We start from the raw sequence: 13,214 nt of genomic DNA on the forward strand, positions 1-13,214 counted from the left end.
TGGACACTTAACTGACTGAGCCACCCAGGCGCTCCCGGGTTGTCAATTTTTGTTCTCTCTGGAACCACATCCTATGCCACCAGTATGATCTTCCTGTGAAATAGTTTTAAAGCAAGACCTTTTACTCATCAAAACTTCAAGGTAGTTCTCATTATTATATAACCATAGTTTTTGTTATTTTAATGTGAGTTTTCCAAAGTGATATTTCAGAAGTACATCATAAATTGAAAAGGGAGATTGTTGGGAGAGGGCCCAAGATGGCAGAACAGCATGGAAGTTTTTTGGGGGTCTCTCGTCCCTGAAATGTAGCCAAATCAACACTAAACCACATGCACACCTACAAAACTGATTTCAGGATTAACACAACAATCTCTACAATCTGAACCTCAAAACTCAGCAGGTACACAGAGTGAAGAGGTGAACTGGGGGAGAGAGAAGCCACAGAGGGCAGGGAGCTGTTTTTTGCTTGCAGAGAGAGGCCGGAGATGGGGGAGAGTACCAGAAAAGCACCTCTTGCAAAAAAACAGCTGGAAAGAAAGTGGAAAAGTGGAAACATCTCCAGGGACTGAACAAAAAAAGGAGAAAGGAGAGGGTTTAAATTCCATTAAGACTCTATAAACAGGGGAGCACAGAGTCTGAAACTCAGCAGCTCCATACCTGGCGATGCTCTGGTGGGAAGGGTGAATCCTCAGGAGCAGAGAGCGAGGTCCAAAGAGTGAAGAGTCCAAGGGCCACACGGGAAGAGGTGGTTCCCCTGCTGGAAGGACATTTGGTAGAGGCTGTGTGCTCCCCGCCCCTGGGGCAAAGACCCCAGTGGACCCAGGAGAACAGCCACATTCACTGGTGCTGGAACAAGCACTATAAGGGTGAAGCCAGGCTCCAGGTGTGTGTTGTGATTTTTCATAAATTCTGAAACGCTGCTGCTACAAGATCGCGCGAACTTTCTCTGGGGCAGGCTGGCACCCAGCCACAGACTCTGAGCATCGGCAGCAGTGTGGTCTCCGAATGTTCCTGGGTGCAGCCAGCACCTGGCCATTGCTCAGCGAGGCCCTCCCCCTGAGGGTCTGAGCAGGTCAAAGCTGCAGTCCCTCAGAAGTGAGGGGTTGGGAAACACAGCCAAATTGTAGCAGGATTCTTGCACAGAGAGTCGTAACAGAGGCTTTTCTTTCCAGGAAGCAATTTTATTCCTGACAGCTTTGAATAACACTGGACCAGATGGACTTAACAGATATATTCAGAACATTTCATCCTAAAGCAGCAGAATACACGTTCTTCTGCAGTGCACATGGAACATTCTCCAGAATAGATCACATACTGGGACACAAATCAGCCCTCAACAAGTACAAAAAAGATCAAGATCATACCGTGCATATTTTCAGACCACAACGCCATGAAACTCGAAGTCAACCACCAGAAAAAATTTGGAAAGATAACAAATACTTGGAGACTAAAGAACATCCTACTAAAGAACGAATGGGCTAACCAAGAAGTGAAAGAGGAAATTAAAAAGTACATGGAAGCCAATGATAATGATAACACTGCAGCACAAAACCTCTGGGATGAGCAAAGGCGGTCATAAGAGGGAAGTATATAGCAATCCAGGCCTTCCTAAAGAGGGAAGAAAGGTCTCAGATACACAACCTAACCTTACACCTCAAAGAGCTGGAAAAGAACAGCAAAATAAAACCCAAAACCAGCAGAAGACAGGAAATAATAAAGATTAGGACAGAAATCCATGCTATCAAACCCCAAAACAGTAGAACAGATCAATGAAACCAGAAACTGGTTCTTTGACAGAATTAACAAAATTGATAAACCTCTAGCCAGTTTGATCAAAAAGAAAAAGAAAAGGACCCAAATAAATAAAATCAAGAATGAAAGAAGAGAGATCACATCCAACACTGCAGAAATACAAACAATAATAAGAGAATATTATGAGCAACTATACACCAATAAAATGGGCAACCTGGAAGAAATGGACAAATTCCTAGAAACATAAACTACCAAAACTGAAACAAGAATAAATAGAAAATTTGAACACACCCATAACCAGTAAAGAAATCAAATTAGTAATCACAAATCTCCCAAAAAAAAAGGAGTCCAGGGCCAGATGGCTTTACAAGGGAATTCTATCAAACATTTAAAGAAGAGTTAACACCTATTCTCTTGAATCTGTTCCCAAAAATAGAAATGGGAAGAAAACTTCCAAACTCTTTCTATGAAGCCAGCATTACCTTCATTCCAAAACCAGAGACCCCACTAAAAAGGAGAACTACAGACCAATTTCCCTGATGAACATTGATGCAAAAATCCTCAACAAGATACTACCCAACCAGATCCAACAATATATTAAAAGAATTATTCACCACGACCAAGTGGGATTTATTCCTGAGATGCAGGACTGGTTCAATATCCACAAAACAATCAATAAATACATTACATCAATAAAATAAAAGACAAGAACCACATGATCCTCTCAATAGATACAGGAAAGCATTTGACAGAATACAGCATCCTATCTTGATAAAAGCCCTCAAGAAAGTAGGGCTAGAAGGATGATACCTCAAGATCATAAAAGCCATATATGAAAGACCCACTGCTAATATCATCCTCAATGGGGAAAAACTGAGAGCTTTCCCACTAAGGGCAGGAACAAGACAGGGATGTCCACTCTCACCACTGTTATTCAACATAGTATTGGAAGTCTTAGCCTCAGCAATCAGACAACACAAAATAAAAGCATCCAAATCAGCCAGGAGGAAGTCAAACTTTCACTCCTTGCAGGTGACATGACACTCTATATGGAAAACCCAAAAGACTGCTACAACCAAAACACCAAAAACACCAAAAACTGCTACAACTGATCCATGAATTCAGCAAATTTGCATGATATAAAATTAATGCACAGATATCAGATGCATCCCTATACACCAATAATGAAGCAACATAAAGAGAAACCGAGGAATTGATACCATTTACAATTGCACCAAAAACCATAAAATACCTAGGAATAAACATAACCAAAGAGGTGAAAAACCTATACACTGAAAATTATAGAAAGTTTATGAAAGAAATTGAAGAAGGCACAAAAAATGGAAAAATACTCCATACTCCTGGATTGGAAGAATAAACATTGCTAAAACATCGATACTACCCAAAGAAATCTACATATTCCATGCAATACCTATCAAAATAACACCAGCATTCTTCACAGAGCTAGAACAAACAAGCCTAAAATTTGTATGGAACCAGAAAAGACCCCAAGTAGCCAAAGCAATCTTGAAAAAGAAAACCGAAGCTGGAAGCATCACACTCCTGAACTTCAAGACTTATTACAAAGCTGTAATCATCAAGACAGTATGGTACTGGCACACAAACAGACACTCAGATCAATGGAACAGAATAAAGAACCTAGAAATGGACCCACAAGCATATGGCCAACTAATCTCTAACAAAGCAGGAAAGAATATCCAGTGGAATAAAGACAGCAAACGGTGCTGGGAAAACTGGACAGCGACATGCAGAAAAATGACCTGGACCACTTTCTTATACCATACACAAAAATAAACTTAAGATAGATGAAAGGAAGTCATCAAAATCATAGAGGAGAAAGCAGACAAAAACTCTTTGAATTTGGCCACAGCAACTTCTTACTCAACACGTCTGCGGAGGCGAGGAAAACGAAAGCAAAAATGAACAATTGGGACCTCATCAAAATAAAAAGCTTCTGAACAGCAAAGGAAACAATCAGCAAAACTAAAAGGCAACCGACAGAATGGGAGAAGATATTTGCAAATGACAGATCAGATAAAGGGTTAGTATCCAAAATCTATAAAGAACTTATCAAACTCAACACCTAAAAAACAAATAATCCAGAGAAGAGATGGGCAAAAGACATGAATAGACACTTCTCTAAAGAAGACATCCAGATGGCCAACCGACACATGAAAAATTGCTCAACATCACTCCTCATCAGAATTGAGAGGAGGAAATACAAATCAAAACCACAATGAGATACCAGCTCAACCTGTCAGAATAGCTAATCTTAACAACTCAGGCAACAACAGGTGTTGGCGAGGATGCAGAGAAAGAGGCTCTCTTTTGCACAGCTGGTGGGAATGCAAACTGGTGCAGCCACTCTGGAAAACAGTAAGGAGGTTCCTCAAAAAATTAAAAATAGAACTACCCTACAACCCAGCAATTGCACTACTAGGTATTTATCCAAGAGATACAGGTGTGCTGTTTCGAAGGGGCACATGTACCCCAATGTTTATAGTAGTGATATCGACATAGCCAAACTATGAAAGAGCCCAAATGTCCATCGATGGATGAATGGATAAAGAAGATGTGGTATATATATACAATGGAGTATTACTCAGCAGTCAAAAAGAATGAAATCTTGCAATTTGCAACTACATGGATGGAACTGGAGGGTATTATGCTAAGTGAAATTAGTGAGAGAAAGACAAATATCAAATGACTTCACTCATATGAGGACTTTTAAGACACAGAACAGATGTACACAAGGGAAGCGAAACAAACATAATATAAAAACAGGGAGGGGGACAAAACATAAGAGACTCTTATTTATTCTTGAGGGGGAGAGAGCCAGAGTGAGTGGGGGAAGGGCAGAGAAAGAGGGAGTCACAGAATCCAAAACAGGTTCCAGGCTCTGAGCTGTCAGCACAGAGCCTGATGCGGGGCTCAAATTCACAAGCTGAGATCATGACCTGAGCTGAAGTCAGACGCTTACCCGACTGAGCCATCCAGGCACCCCAAGAGACTCTTAAATATAGAGAACAGAGGGTTACTGGAGGGGTTGTGGGAGGGGGGATGAGCTAAGTGGATAAGGGGCATTAAGGAATCTACTCCTGAAATCATTGTTGCACTATATGCTAACCCACTTGGATGTAAATTAAAAAAATTTTTTTTAATTAAAAAAGGGGTACCTGGTAGACTCAGTTGGTTAAGTGTCCGACTCTTGGTTTTGGCTCAGATCATGATCTCGTGGTTTTGTGAGTTCAAGCCCTGCATCAGGCTGAGCTGGCAGCCCAGAGCCTGCTTGGGATTCTCTCTCTCCCTCTCTGCCCCTTCCCCACTCACGCTGCCTCTGTGTCTCTCAAAATAAATAAATAAACTTAAAAACTTTAAAAAAAATTTTTTTAAATGACCTAAACTGATTATCATACATTTATAAGCTTTATTTATCCCATGTAGTGTGGAGACTCATGTTTTTCACTACAGAAATATGGTTTGATAATGGTACCCTGGTATCCCAGGTTCTGCCGAAGGTGTTAAATGTGCAGAATCTGTATGTCTTTCATTTTTAAGATGTGAAAAACTCAGATGGCAAAAGTAATCTATTTTGAGGGTCTCAGATACAGATCATGGACTTGTAATTCCTTCTCTATGTGATTTGACAAAAAATTTCTCAGTTTATTTCCTAGTTTCAAGAAGAACCCTTCCTGTACACACAGGAATATTGTCTCAGATTCCAACTCCTCTCCCCAGGACCATATTACCAGAATGCATAACACCAGGCCTAATATCGTCTTAAGAAATACATAAATATAATAAAAGAAGTGGCTATTTTCTAAAGCACATAATTCAAAATATGAGGGTTTTTTTTTTTTTTTTTTTGGCTTAGACAACAGAATTTAATATTCTCACAGTTCTGGAGGTTGGAATTCCCAGATCAAGGTGCTAGCTGATTCAGTTCCTGACAAGAGCTCTTTCCCTGGCTTATAAACAGTCATCTTCTCGCTGTGTCCTCACATGGTGGAGAGAACTCTGATGTCTCTTCCTCTTCTTATATGGATGACACCACAGAAAACAAACAAAAAACAACAAACAAACAAACAAACAAAAAGGATGACGTCAGCCTTGGATTAGGGCCCCTCCATTATGACCTATTTTAACCTTTATCAGTTCCTTACAGGCCCTATCTTTGCATATAGTCACATAGGAGTTAAGGGCTTCAACATATGAATTTTGTCTTCATTACTGTACCTTTCTTATAAGTTTGAAATTGGGAAATATGAGTTTTCCAGCTTGGTTATTAATTTTTAGGACTGTTTTGGTTTTTCTGTGTCCCTCAAATTTTTATATGAATTTTAGGATCAGCTTATCAATTTCTTTAAAAAAAGCCAGCTATCCTTCTTTGATAGGGATTACATTGAATCTGTGGATCAGTTTGGGGAGTATTACCATCTTAACAACATGAAGTCTTATAATCCATGAACAGCTATGTCTTTCCATTATTTAAGTCTTCTTTAATTTCTTTGAATGATGTAAAGTGTTCTGTTCATCAGCCTTCCACTTCTCTTGTTAAATGCATTTTTAAGTATTTTATTTGTATGACATTATACATGGATACATGGTTTTATACATGGGATAATTTTTCTCTTTTTTTTCTTGTTCTTTTTCTTTCTTTCTTTTTTTTTGGGGGGGGGGGTGGGGAGAGAGAGAGAGAGAGAGAGAGAGAGAGCCCATGCATGCCAGTAGGGTAGGGGCAGAGGGAAGGAGAGAAAATCTTAAAGCAAGCTGCATGCCCAGCACAGAGCTGACACAAGGCTCAATCTCAGGACCAACCATGAGATCATGACCTGAGCCAAAATCAAGAGTCAGACACAACTGAGACACCCAGGCACCCCACATAGGATAATTTTCTTAATTGCATTTTAGATTGTTTCATTATAACTGTATAGAATTACAGTTGCTTTTTGTAAATTGATCTTGTATCCTGCTACCTTACTGAACTCATTTACTAGTTCTAATGGGTTTTCAGTAGTTCATTGGGATTTTCTTTTTTTTATTTTTTTTATTTTTTTTATTTTTTAATATATGAAATTTACTGTCAAATTGGTTTCCATACAACACCCAGTGCTCATCCCAAAAGGTGCCCTCCTCAATACCCATCACCCACCCTGCCCTCCCTCCCACCCCCCATCAACCCTCAGTTTGTTCTCAGTTTTTAACAGTCTCTTATGCTTTGGCTCTCTTCATTGGGATTTTCTATATACAAGATTATGTCATCTGCGTATATAATTTTATTTTTTCCTTCCAGTATGATTTCTTTCGTTTTTTTGTTTGTTTGTTTGTTTGTTTGTTTGTTTTGCCTAATTGTCATGGCTTGAATCTCCAGCACAATGTTGAATAGAAGTGGTAAGAACAGACACCCCTGATGATGCTGGCTGTGAGTTTTTTGGTAGATACTCTTTATCAGATTGAGTTAATTCCCTTCTATTATTAGTTTGTTGAGTGTTTTTATCTTGCAGGGGTATTGCATTTTTTTCAAATGCCTTTTCTATGTCTACTGAGCTGATCATGTGGTTTTTGTCCTTATTAATATATCATATTGCATTGATTTTCATTTGTTGAACCAACCTGGTCATGGTATATAATTATTTTTGTATGTTGCTGGATTTGATTTGCTTGTATTTTGATGAGGATCTTTGCATCTGTATTCATAAGGAATATTGACTGCCCTTTTCTTAGGATGTCTTTGTTTGGTTTTGGTATCAGGATAATATTGGCCTCATAGAGGCCATTTGGATCTAATAATTTAATTTGCTGTTTTTTGTTTTGATTATTGTAGGCTTTGTGTGCTGAGGATCAGCCTAAGGTTTAAACTTAATGTCTTTTCTGAGTCTTTCCCTGGGGGTTGCTCACTTTCTGATTTTCCTTGTATATGCAATTGTTTTTGAATGTCCTGGTCTTTAATGTCTGGCTCCCAAAAGAGGAAAAAGAAAAATGAAGGGAGAAGGGAAGGGCACTAGCCCTTTAAATCCCAGAGAAGTCACTTCAGCCTGAGGGGGAGGGTCTTGCAACATCTAGGAGAGGTGCAATAATGGTCACCTATTTATTGACTACACCTCTCTATTTAGAAGCAGCAGTCAGCCAGAAGAGCTCAGATATCTAATATTTGGAGGACAGGGTCCTTTTTTTGCCCATTCTGGCTCCTGCAGGTTGTGTGCAGGCTGCTCCTGGAAAATGTGCACAACTGCCTGTGAGGGGATTGGGATGGGGAATGGTAAATACACAGGCTATTTGATCTTATTTTAATTCCAGTATAATTAACATACAATATTATATTAGCTTAAGGTATACAATAGTTATTCAACAATTCTATAAATTAGTCACTGTTCATCAAGATAAGTGTACTTTTATTCCCCTTCATCTATTTCACCCATATATACCATATATATATATATATATATAGATATATAGATATATAGATATATAGATATGGTATATATGGTATCCATATCCTTGCCAATGCTGATTGTTTCTTGTGTTTGTTATTTTAGCCATCCTGACAGGTCTGAAGTGATATCTCATTGTGGTTTTGATTTGCATTTCCCTAATGATTAGCGATGTTGAGCATTGTTTCATGTGTTTGTTGGCCATGTGTATTCATGTTTTCTGCCCATTTTCTAATTGGATTGTTAGTTTTTTTGGTGTTGGGTTGCATCAGTTCTTTGTACATTTTGGATACTAATCTTTCATTGGATGTGTCATTTGCAAATATCTTCTCCCATTTAGTAGGTTGTCTTTTAGTTTTGTTGATATTTCATTGACTGTGCAGAAACTTTCTATTTTGATGTAGTCCCATTAGTTTATTTTTGCTTTTATTTCCCTTGCCTCAGGAGACACATCTGGAAAAATATTGTACTGGCCAATGTCGGAGACATTACTGCCTGTGCTCTCTTCTAGAATTTTTATGCTTTCAGATCTCACATTTAGGTCTTCAATCCATTTTTAGTTTATTTTTGTGGATAGTGTAAGAAAGTGGTCCAGTTTCATTCTTTTGCATCTAAATGTCCTGTTTTCCCAACACCACTTATTGAAGAGACATTCTTTTTCCCATTAGATATTTTTGCTTTCTTTGTCAAAGATTAATTGACCATATAATTGTGGGTTCATGTCTGGGTTCTCTATTCTGTTCCATTGATATGTGTGTCTATTTTTGTGCTACTAACATACTCTTTTGATTACTACAGCTTTGTAGTATATCTTGAAATCTGGGATTGTGATACCTCAAGTTTTGTTTTTCTTTTTCAAGATTGCTTAGGTATTCAGGGTCTTTTGTAGTTCCATACAAATTTTTGGATTGTTTGTTCTAGTTCTGTGAAAAAGATATTTTGATAGGGATTACGTTAAATCTGTAGATTGCTCTGGATAGTATGGACATTTTAACAGTATTTCTTTTTCCAATCCATGAGCATAGAATATCTTTCCATTTGTTTGTGTGATCTTCAATTTCTTTCATCAGTGTTTCATAGTTTTCAGAGTACAGGTCTTTCACCTCCCTAAATTTATTCCTAGTTATTATTTTTGATGTAACTGTAAATGAGATTGTTTTCTTGATTTTTCTTTTTGCTGTTTCATTATTAGTGTATAGAAATGCAACGAATTTCTGTATATTTTGTATCCAGCAATTTTATTGAATTCATTTATCAGTTCTGATTGTTTTTGGGGGCAGTCTTTAGGCTTTTCTATATGTAATATATCATCTGCAGATAGTGAAAGTTTTACTTCTTCCTTACCAATTTGAAGGCCTTTTATTTCTTTTTCTTGTCTGATTGCTATGGCTAGGACTTCCAAACTATGTTGAATAGAAGTGGTGAGAGTGGACATCCTTGTCTTGTTCCTGACCTTACAGGAAAATCTCTCAGTTTTTCACCATTGAGTGTGATGTTAGCTGTGGGTTTTTCATATATGCCTTTATTATGTTAAGTATGTTTTCTCTAAACCTACTTTATTATATATTTTTTATCATGAATAGGATGCTGCACTTTGTCAAATGCTTTTTTAGGATTCTCTAAACCTACTTTATTATATAGTTTTTATCATGAATAGGATGCTGCACTTTGTCAAATGCTCTTTCTGCATATATTGAAACCATCATATAATTTTTATTCTTTCTCTTATTGATGTGATGCCTCATATTGATTGATTTACAAATATTGAAACATCCTTGCATCCCAGGAATAAGTCCCAGTTGGTCACGGTGAATGATTTTTTAATGTGTTATTGGATTCAATTTGCTACTATTTTGTTGAAGATTTTTGCACTTATGTCCATCATAGATACTGGCTATAGTTCTGTTTTTTGTAGTGTCTTTATCTGGTTTTGGTATCAGGGTAATGCTGGCCTCAATACATAGGCAGTTTTAAAAGCTAACATATTATAAATTTGGTTTGTAACTCTATATTTTTCTATATATTTAAGACATTAATGCCTGAAAAGAATTATTAATTTATGTTTGGGGCACACATTGTATAATTTTGTGACATAACAACCAAAGGGACAGAGCTGTAAAGAAATAGAGTTTTGTATGTTATTGAAGTTAAGGTTGCATAAATTCAAATTAGTGTTACAACTTCGGCATGTTAAATGTAATCCCCATGGTAACCACAGAGAAAAAATAGCTATGAAATACACATGAAAGTAAATAAGAAGGGAATTTAAAGAGTTCACTGCAAAAAAAAAAAAAAAAAAAAAATCAGCCAAGCACAAAAGAAGACTGCAAGGCAGGTAATGAAGGTCAAAAATGTTATATGGCATATAGAAAACATACAGCACAAGGACAGAAGTTAAGTCCTCCATCAGTAATTACTTTAACTATAAATGAATAAGAGAGTCACAAAAACACAAAAACATATGATTCCACTTATATGAAGTACTTAGTGTAGTCAGAATCCTAGAGACAGAAAGAATGGTGGTCGTCGGGACTGGAGGGAAGGAGAAATGGGGAGTTATCGTTTAATTAGAGTTTCAGTTTTGTAAGACAAAAGTCATGGAGATGATGGTAATGATAATTGCATAACATTATAAATATATTTAACAGCATACTTAAAAATAACTAAGATAGTAAATTTTGTTGTGTATTTTACTGCAATAAAAATTTTGAGGGGTGCCTGGGTGGCTCAGTCAGTTGATTGTCCGACTTCAGCTCAGGTCATGATCTCGCACTCCATGAGTTCAAGCCCCGTGTCGGGCCCTGTGCTGACAGCTCAGAGCCTGGAGCCTGTTTCGGATTCTGTGTCTCCCTCTCTCTCTGCCCCTCTCCTGCTCACGCTCTCTCTCAATGTCAAAAATGAATAAATGTTAAAAAAATTTTTTTAAATAAATACAAAAAATTTTTGAAAAAAAAATGTTTAATGCAGCAATGGCTATGAAAGCCAAGTATTGGAAGCAACCTAAACGTCAACTGCCTAACATTTTTAGACCAAGACGATCCTTGAATAAGATGGGTTTGAACTGCGTGGGTGCACTTATATATAGATTTTTTTTGATAAATACAGTAATGAAAATGTATTTTCTATTCTTTATGATTTTCTTAATAACATTTTATTTTCTCCTAGTTTACTTTATTGTAAGAATACAATACATAGTACCTATAACATACAAAATATGTATTACTCAACTGTTTATGTTATTGGTAAGGCTCCTGCTCAACAGTAGGCTATTAGTAGTTAAGGTTTGGGGGAGTCAAAGTTATATAAAGGGACTCCTGGGTGGCTCAGTCATTCAAGTGTCCGACTTTGGCTCAGGTCATGATCTCACAGTTTGTGAGTTCGAGCCCCACGTCGGGCTCTGTGCTGACAGCACAGAGCCTGGAGCCTGCTTCGTATTCTGTGTCTCCCTCTCTCTCTGCCTCTCCCCCGTTTGTGCTCTGTCTCTCTGTCTCTCTCTCCCAAAAATATAAGCATTAAAAATATTTTTTAATTAAAAAAAGTTATATACAGATTTACAACTGCCTGGAGGGTCAGTGCTCCAACCTCGCATTGTTCAAGGGTCAACTGTACTTTATTACTATATTTCATAATGGAACATTAAACAACAGATAGAATGCTTACCAAAATATAATTATGAAGATCATATAGAAAAGTGGGAAAATATAAAATTTTAATATATATTAATAGTTGCTAATTACAAAAACATATGTGCTAGAAATTGTTTTTATTTTTTTGCATTTAATCCATTATATACACTAAATCTTCACCACAGCATGACACTTTAGGAATTTTTTTATCAGAAGAGAAAATCAAGAGGGGTGCCTGGGTGGCTTAGTCGGTTAAGCAGCCGACTTCGGCTCAGGTCATGGTCTCGCAGTTTGTGATTTCAAGCCTGCATCGGGCCCTATACTGACAGTTCAGAGCCTGGAGCCTGCGTTGGATTCTGTGTCTCCTTCTCTCTCTGCCCCTCCCCTGCTCATGATCGCTCTCTCTCTCTCTTTCAAAAGCAAATAAACATTAAAATTTTTTTTAAAAAAAAAGAGAAAATCAAGGGACAGATTAAATGACTTTCACAAGACCAAGGAGTTAATTAGGGATGCAAAATAGTTTGGTTCCAAAGTGCAGTATTTTACTGTACTGCTATTATGTAAAACAAACTATATGCATATGTTATAAACTCGAAGGTAAAAGATAACATGCAAACATTAAATTGGCTATGTTAAGAGAATAGGATCATGTGACTTAATTTTTACTCTTTAAAAAAAATTTCTTTTAATGTTTTTATTTATTTTTGAGAGAGCAAGAGAGAGACAGAGGATGAGTGGGGGAAGGGCAGAAAGAGGGAGACAGAATCTGAAAAAGGCTCCAGGTTCTGACCTGTCAACACAGAGCCCAATGCAGGGCTCGAACTCCAAGATCTTGACCTGAGCTGAAGTCAGATGCTTAACTGACTGAGTCACCCAGGTGTCCCCATTTTTACCCTTTTTGTAACATGTACTCATTGAGAAAAAAGTGGAAAATACAAATGAGCAAAAAGAAAATTAAAGTTAACTGTCATCTCAGTCCCCCTAGATTTAATCACTGTTACGTTGTTTCCTATTTAAAAACTTCTTTTACTGTTATTTCACCATGTTTTCTAATTAGAATAATAAAATAGATGCATACTACGCATGATAATAAGCCAAGGTAAACAGTGGAAAATTCAGTTATAGTTTCCTCAAGGAGCATAATAGACAGTCATAAAGATTAACAGGGCTTACAATGTTTAAATGTTAAACAGAACTCTATTAATAGCTGGTATTTATTAATCATCTATATGTGAAGCACTTTTCTTTTTTTTAATTTTATTTAATGCTTATTCATTTTTGAAAGAGAGAGACAGAGCACAAGCAGGGGTGGGGCAGACAGAGAGGGGGACACAGAATATGAGGCAGGCTCCAGGCTCTGAGCTGTAAGCACAAAGCCTGACAC

General features: G+C 37.4%; 1 protein-coding gene across 5 annotated transcripts in view; it reads right to left on the minus strand.

Moving 5' to 3' along the window:
- The window catches only part of LOC122207520 (lanosterol 14-alpha demethylase), a 55,313-nt gene that overhangs the window by 22,963 nt on the left and 19,136 nt on the right, over nucleotides 1-13,214 (minus strand). For 4 of the 5 annotated variants that reach the window (XM_042917591.1, XM_042917592.1, XM_042917590.1 and 1 more), the window contains exon 2: nucleotides 5,671-5,808. The exons of the other annotated variant lie outside the window; for it this stretch is intronic. The gene's annotated coding sequence lies outside the window, so the exon portion shown is untranslated. The remainder of the gene's footprint in view (nucleotides 1-5,670; nucleotides 5,809-13,214) is intronic. 5 annotated transcript variants of the gene reach the window in all.

Source organism: Panthera leo, chromosome A2, assembly GCF_018350215.1.
Source record: "Panthera leo isolate Ple1 chromosome A2, P.leo_Ple1_pat1.1, whole genome shotgun sequence".
NCBI classification, from domain to species: Eukaryota; Metazoa; Chordata; class Mammalia; order Carnivora; family Felidae; genus Panthera; species Panthera leo.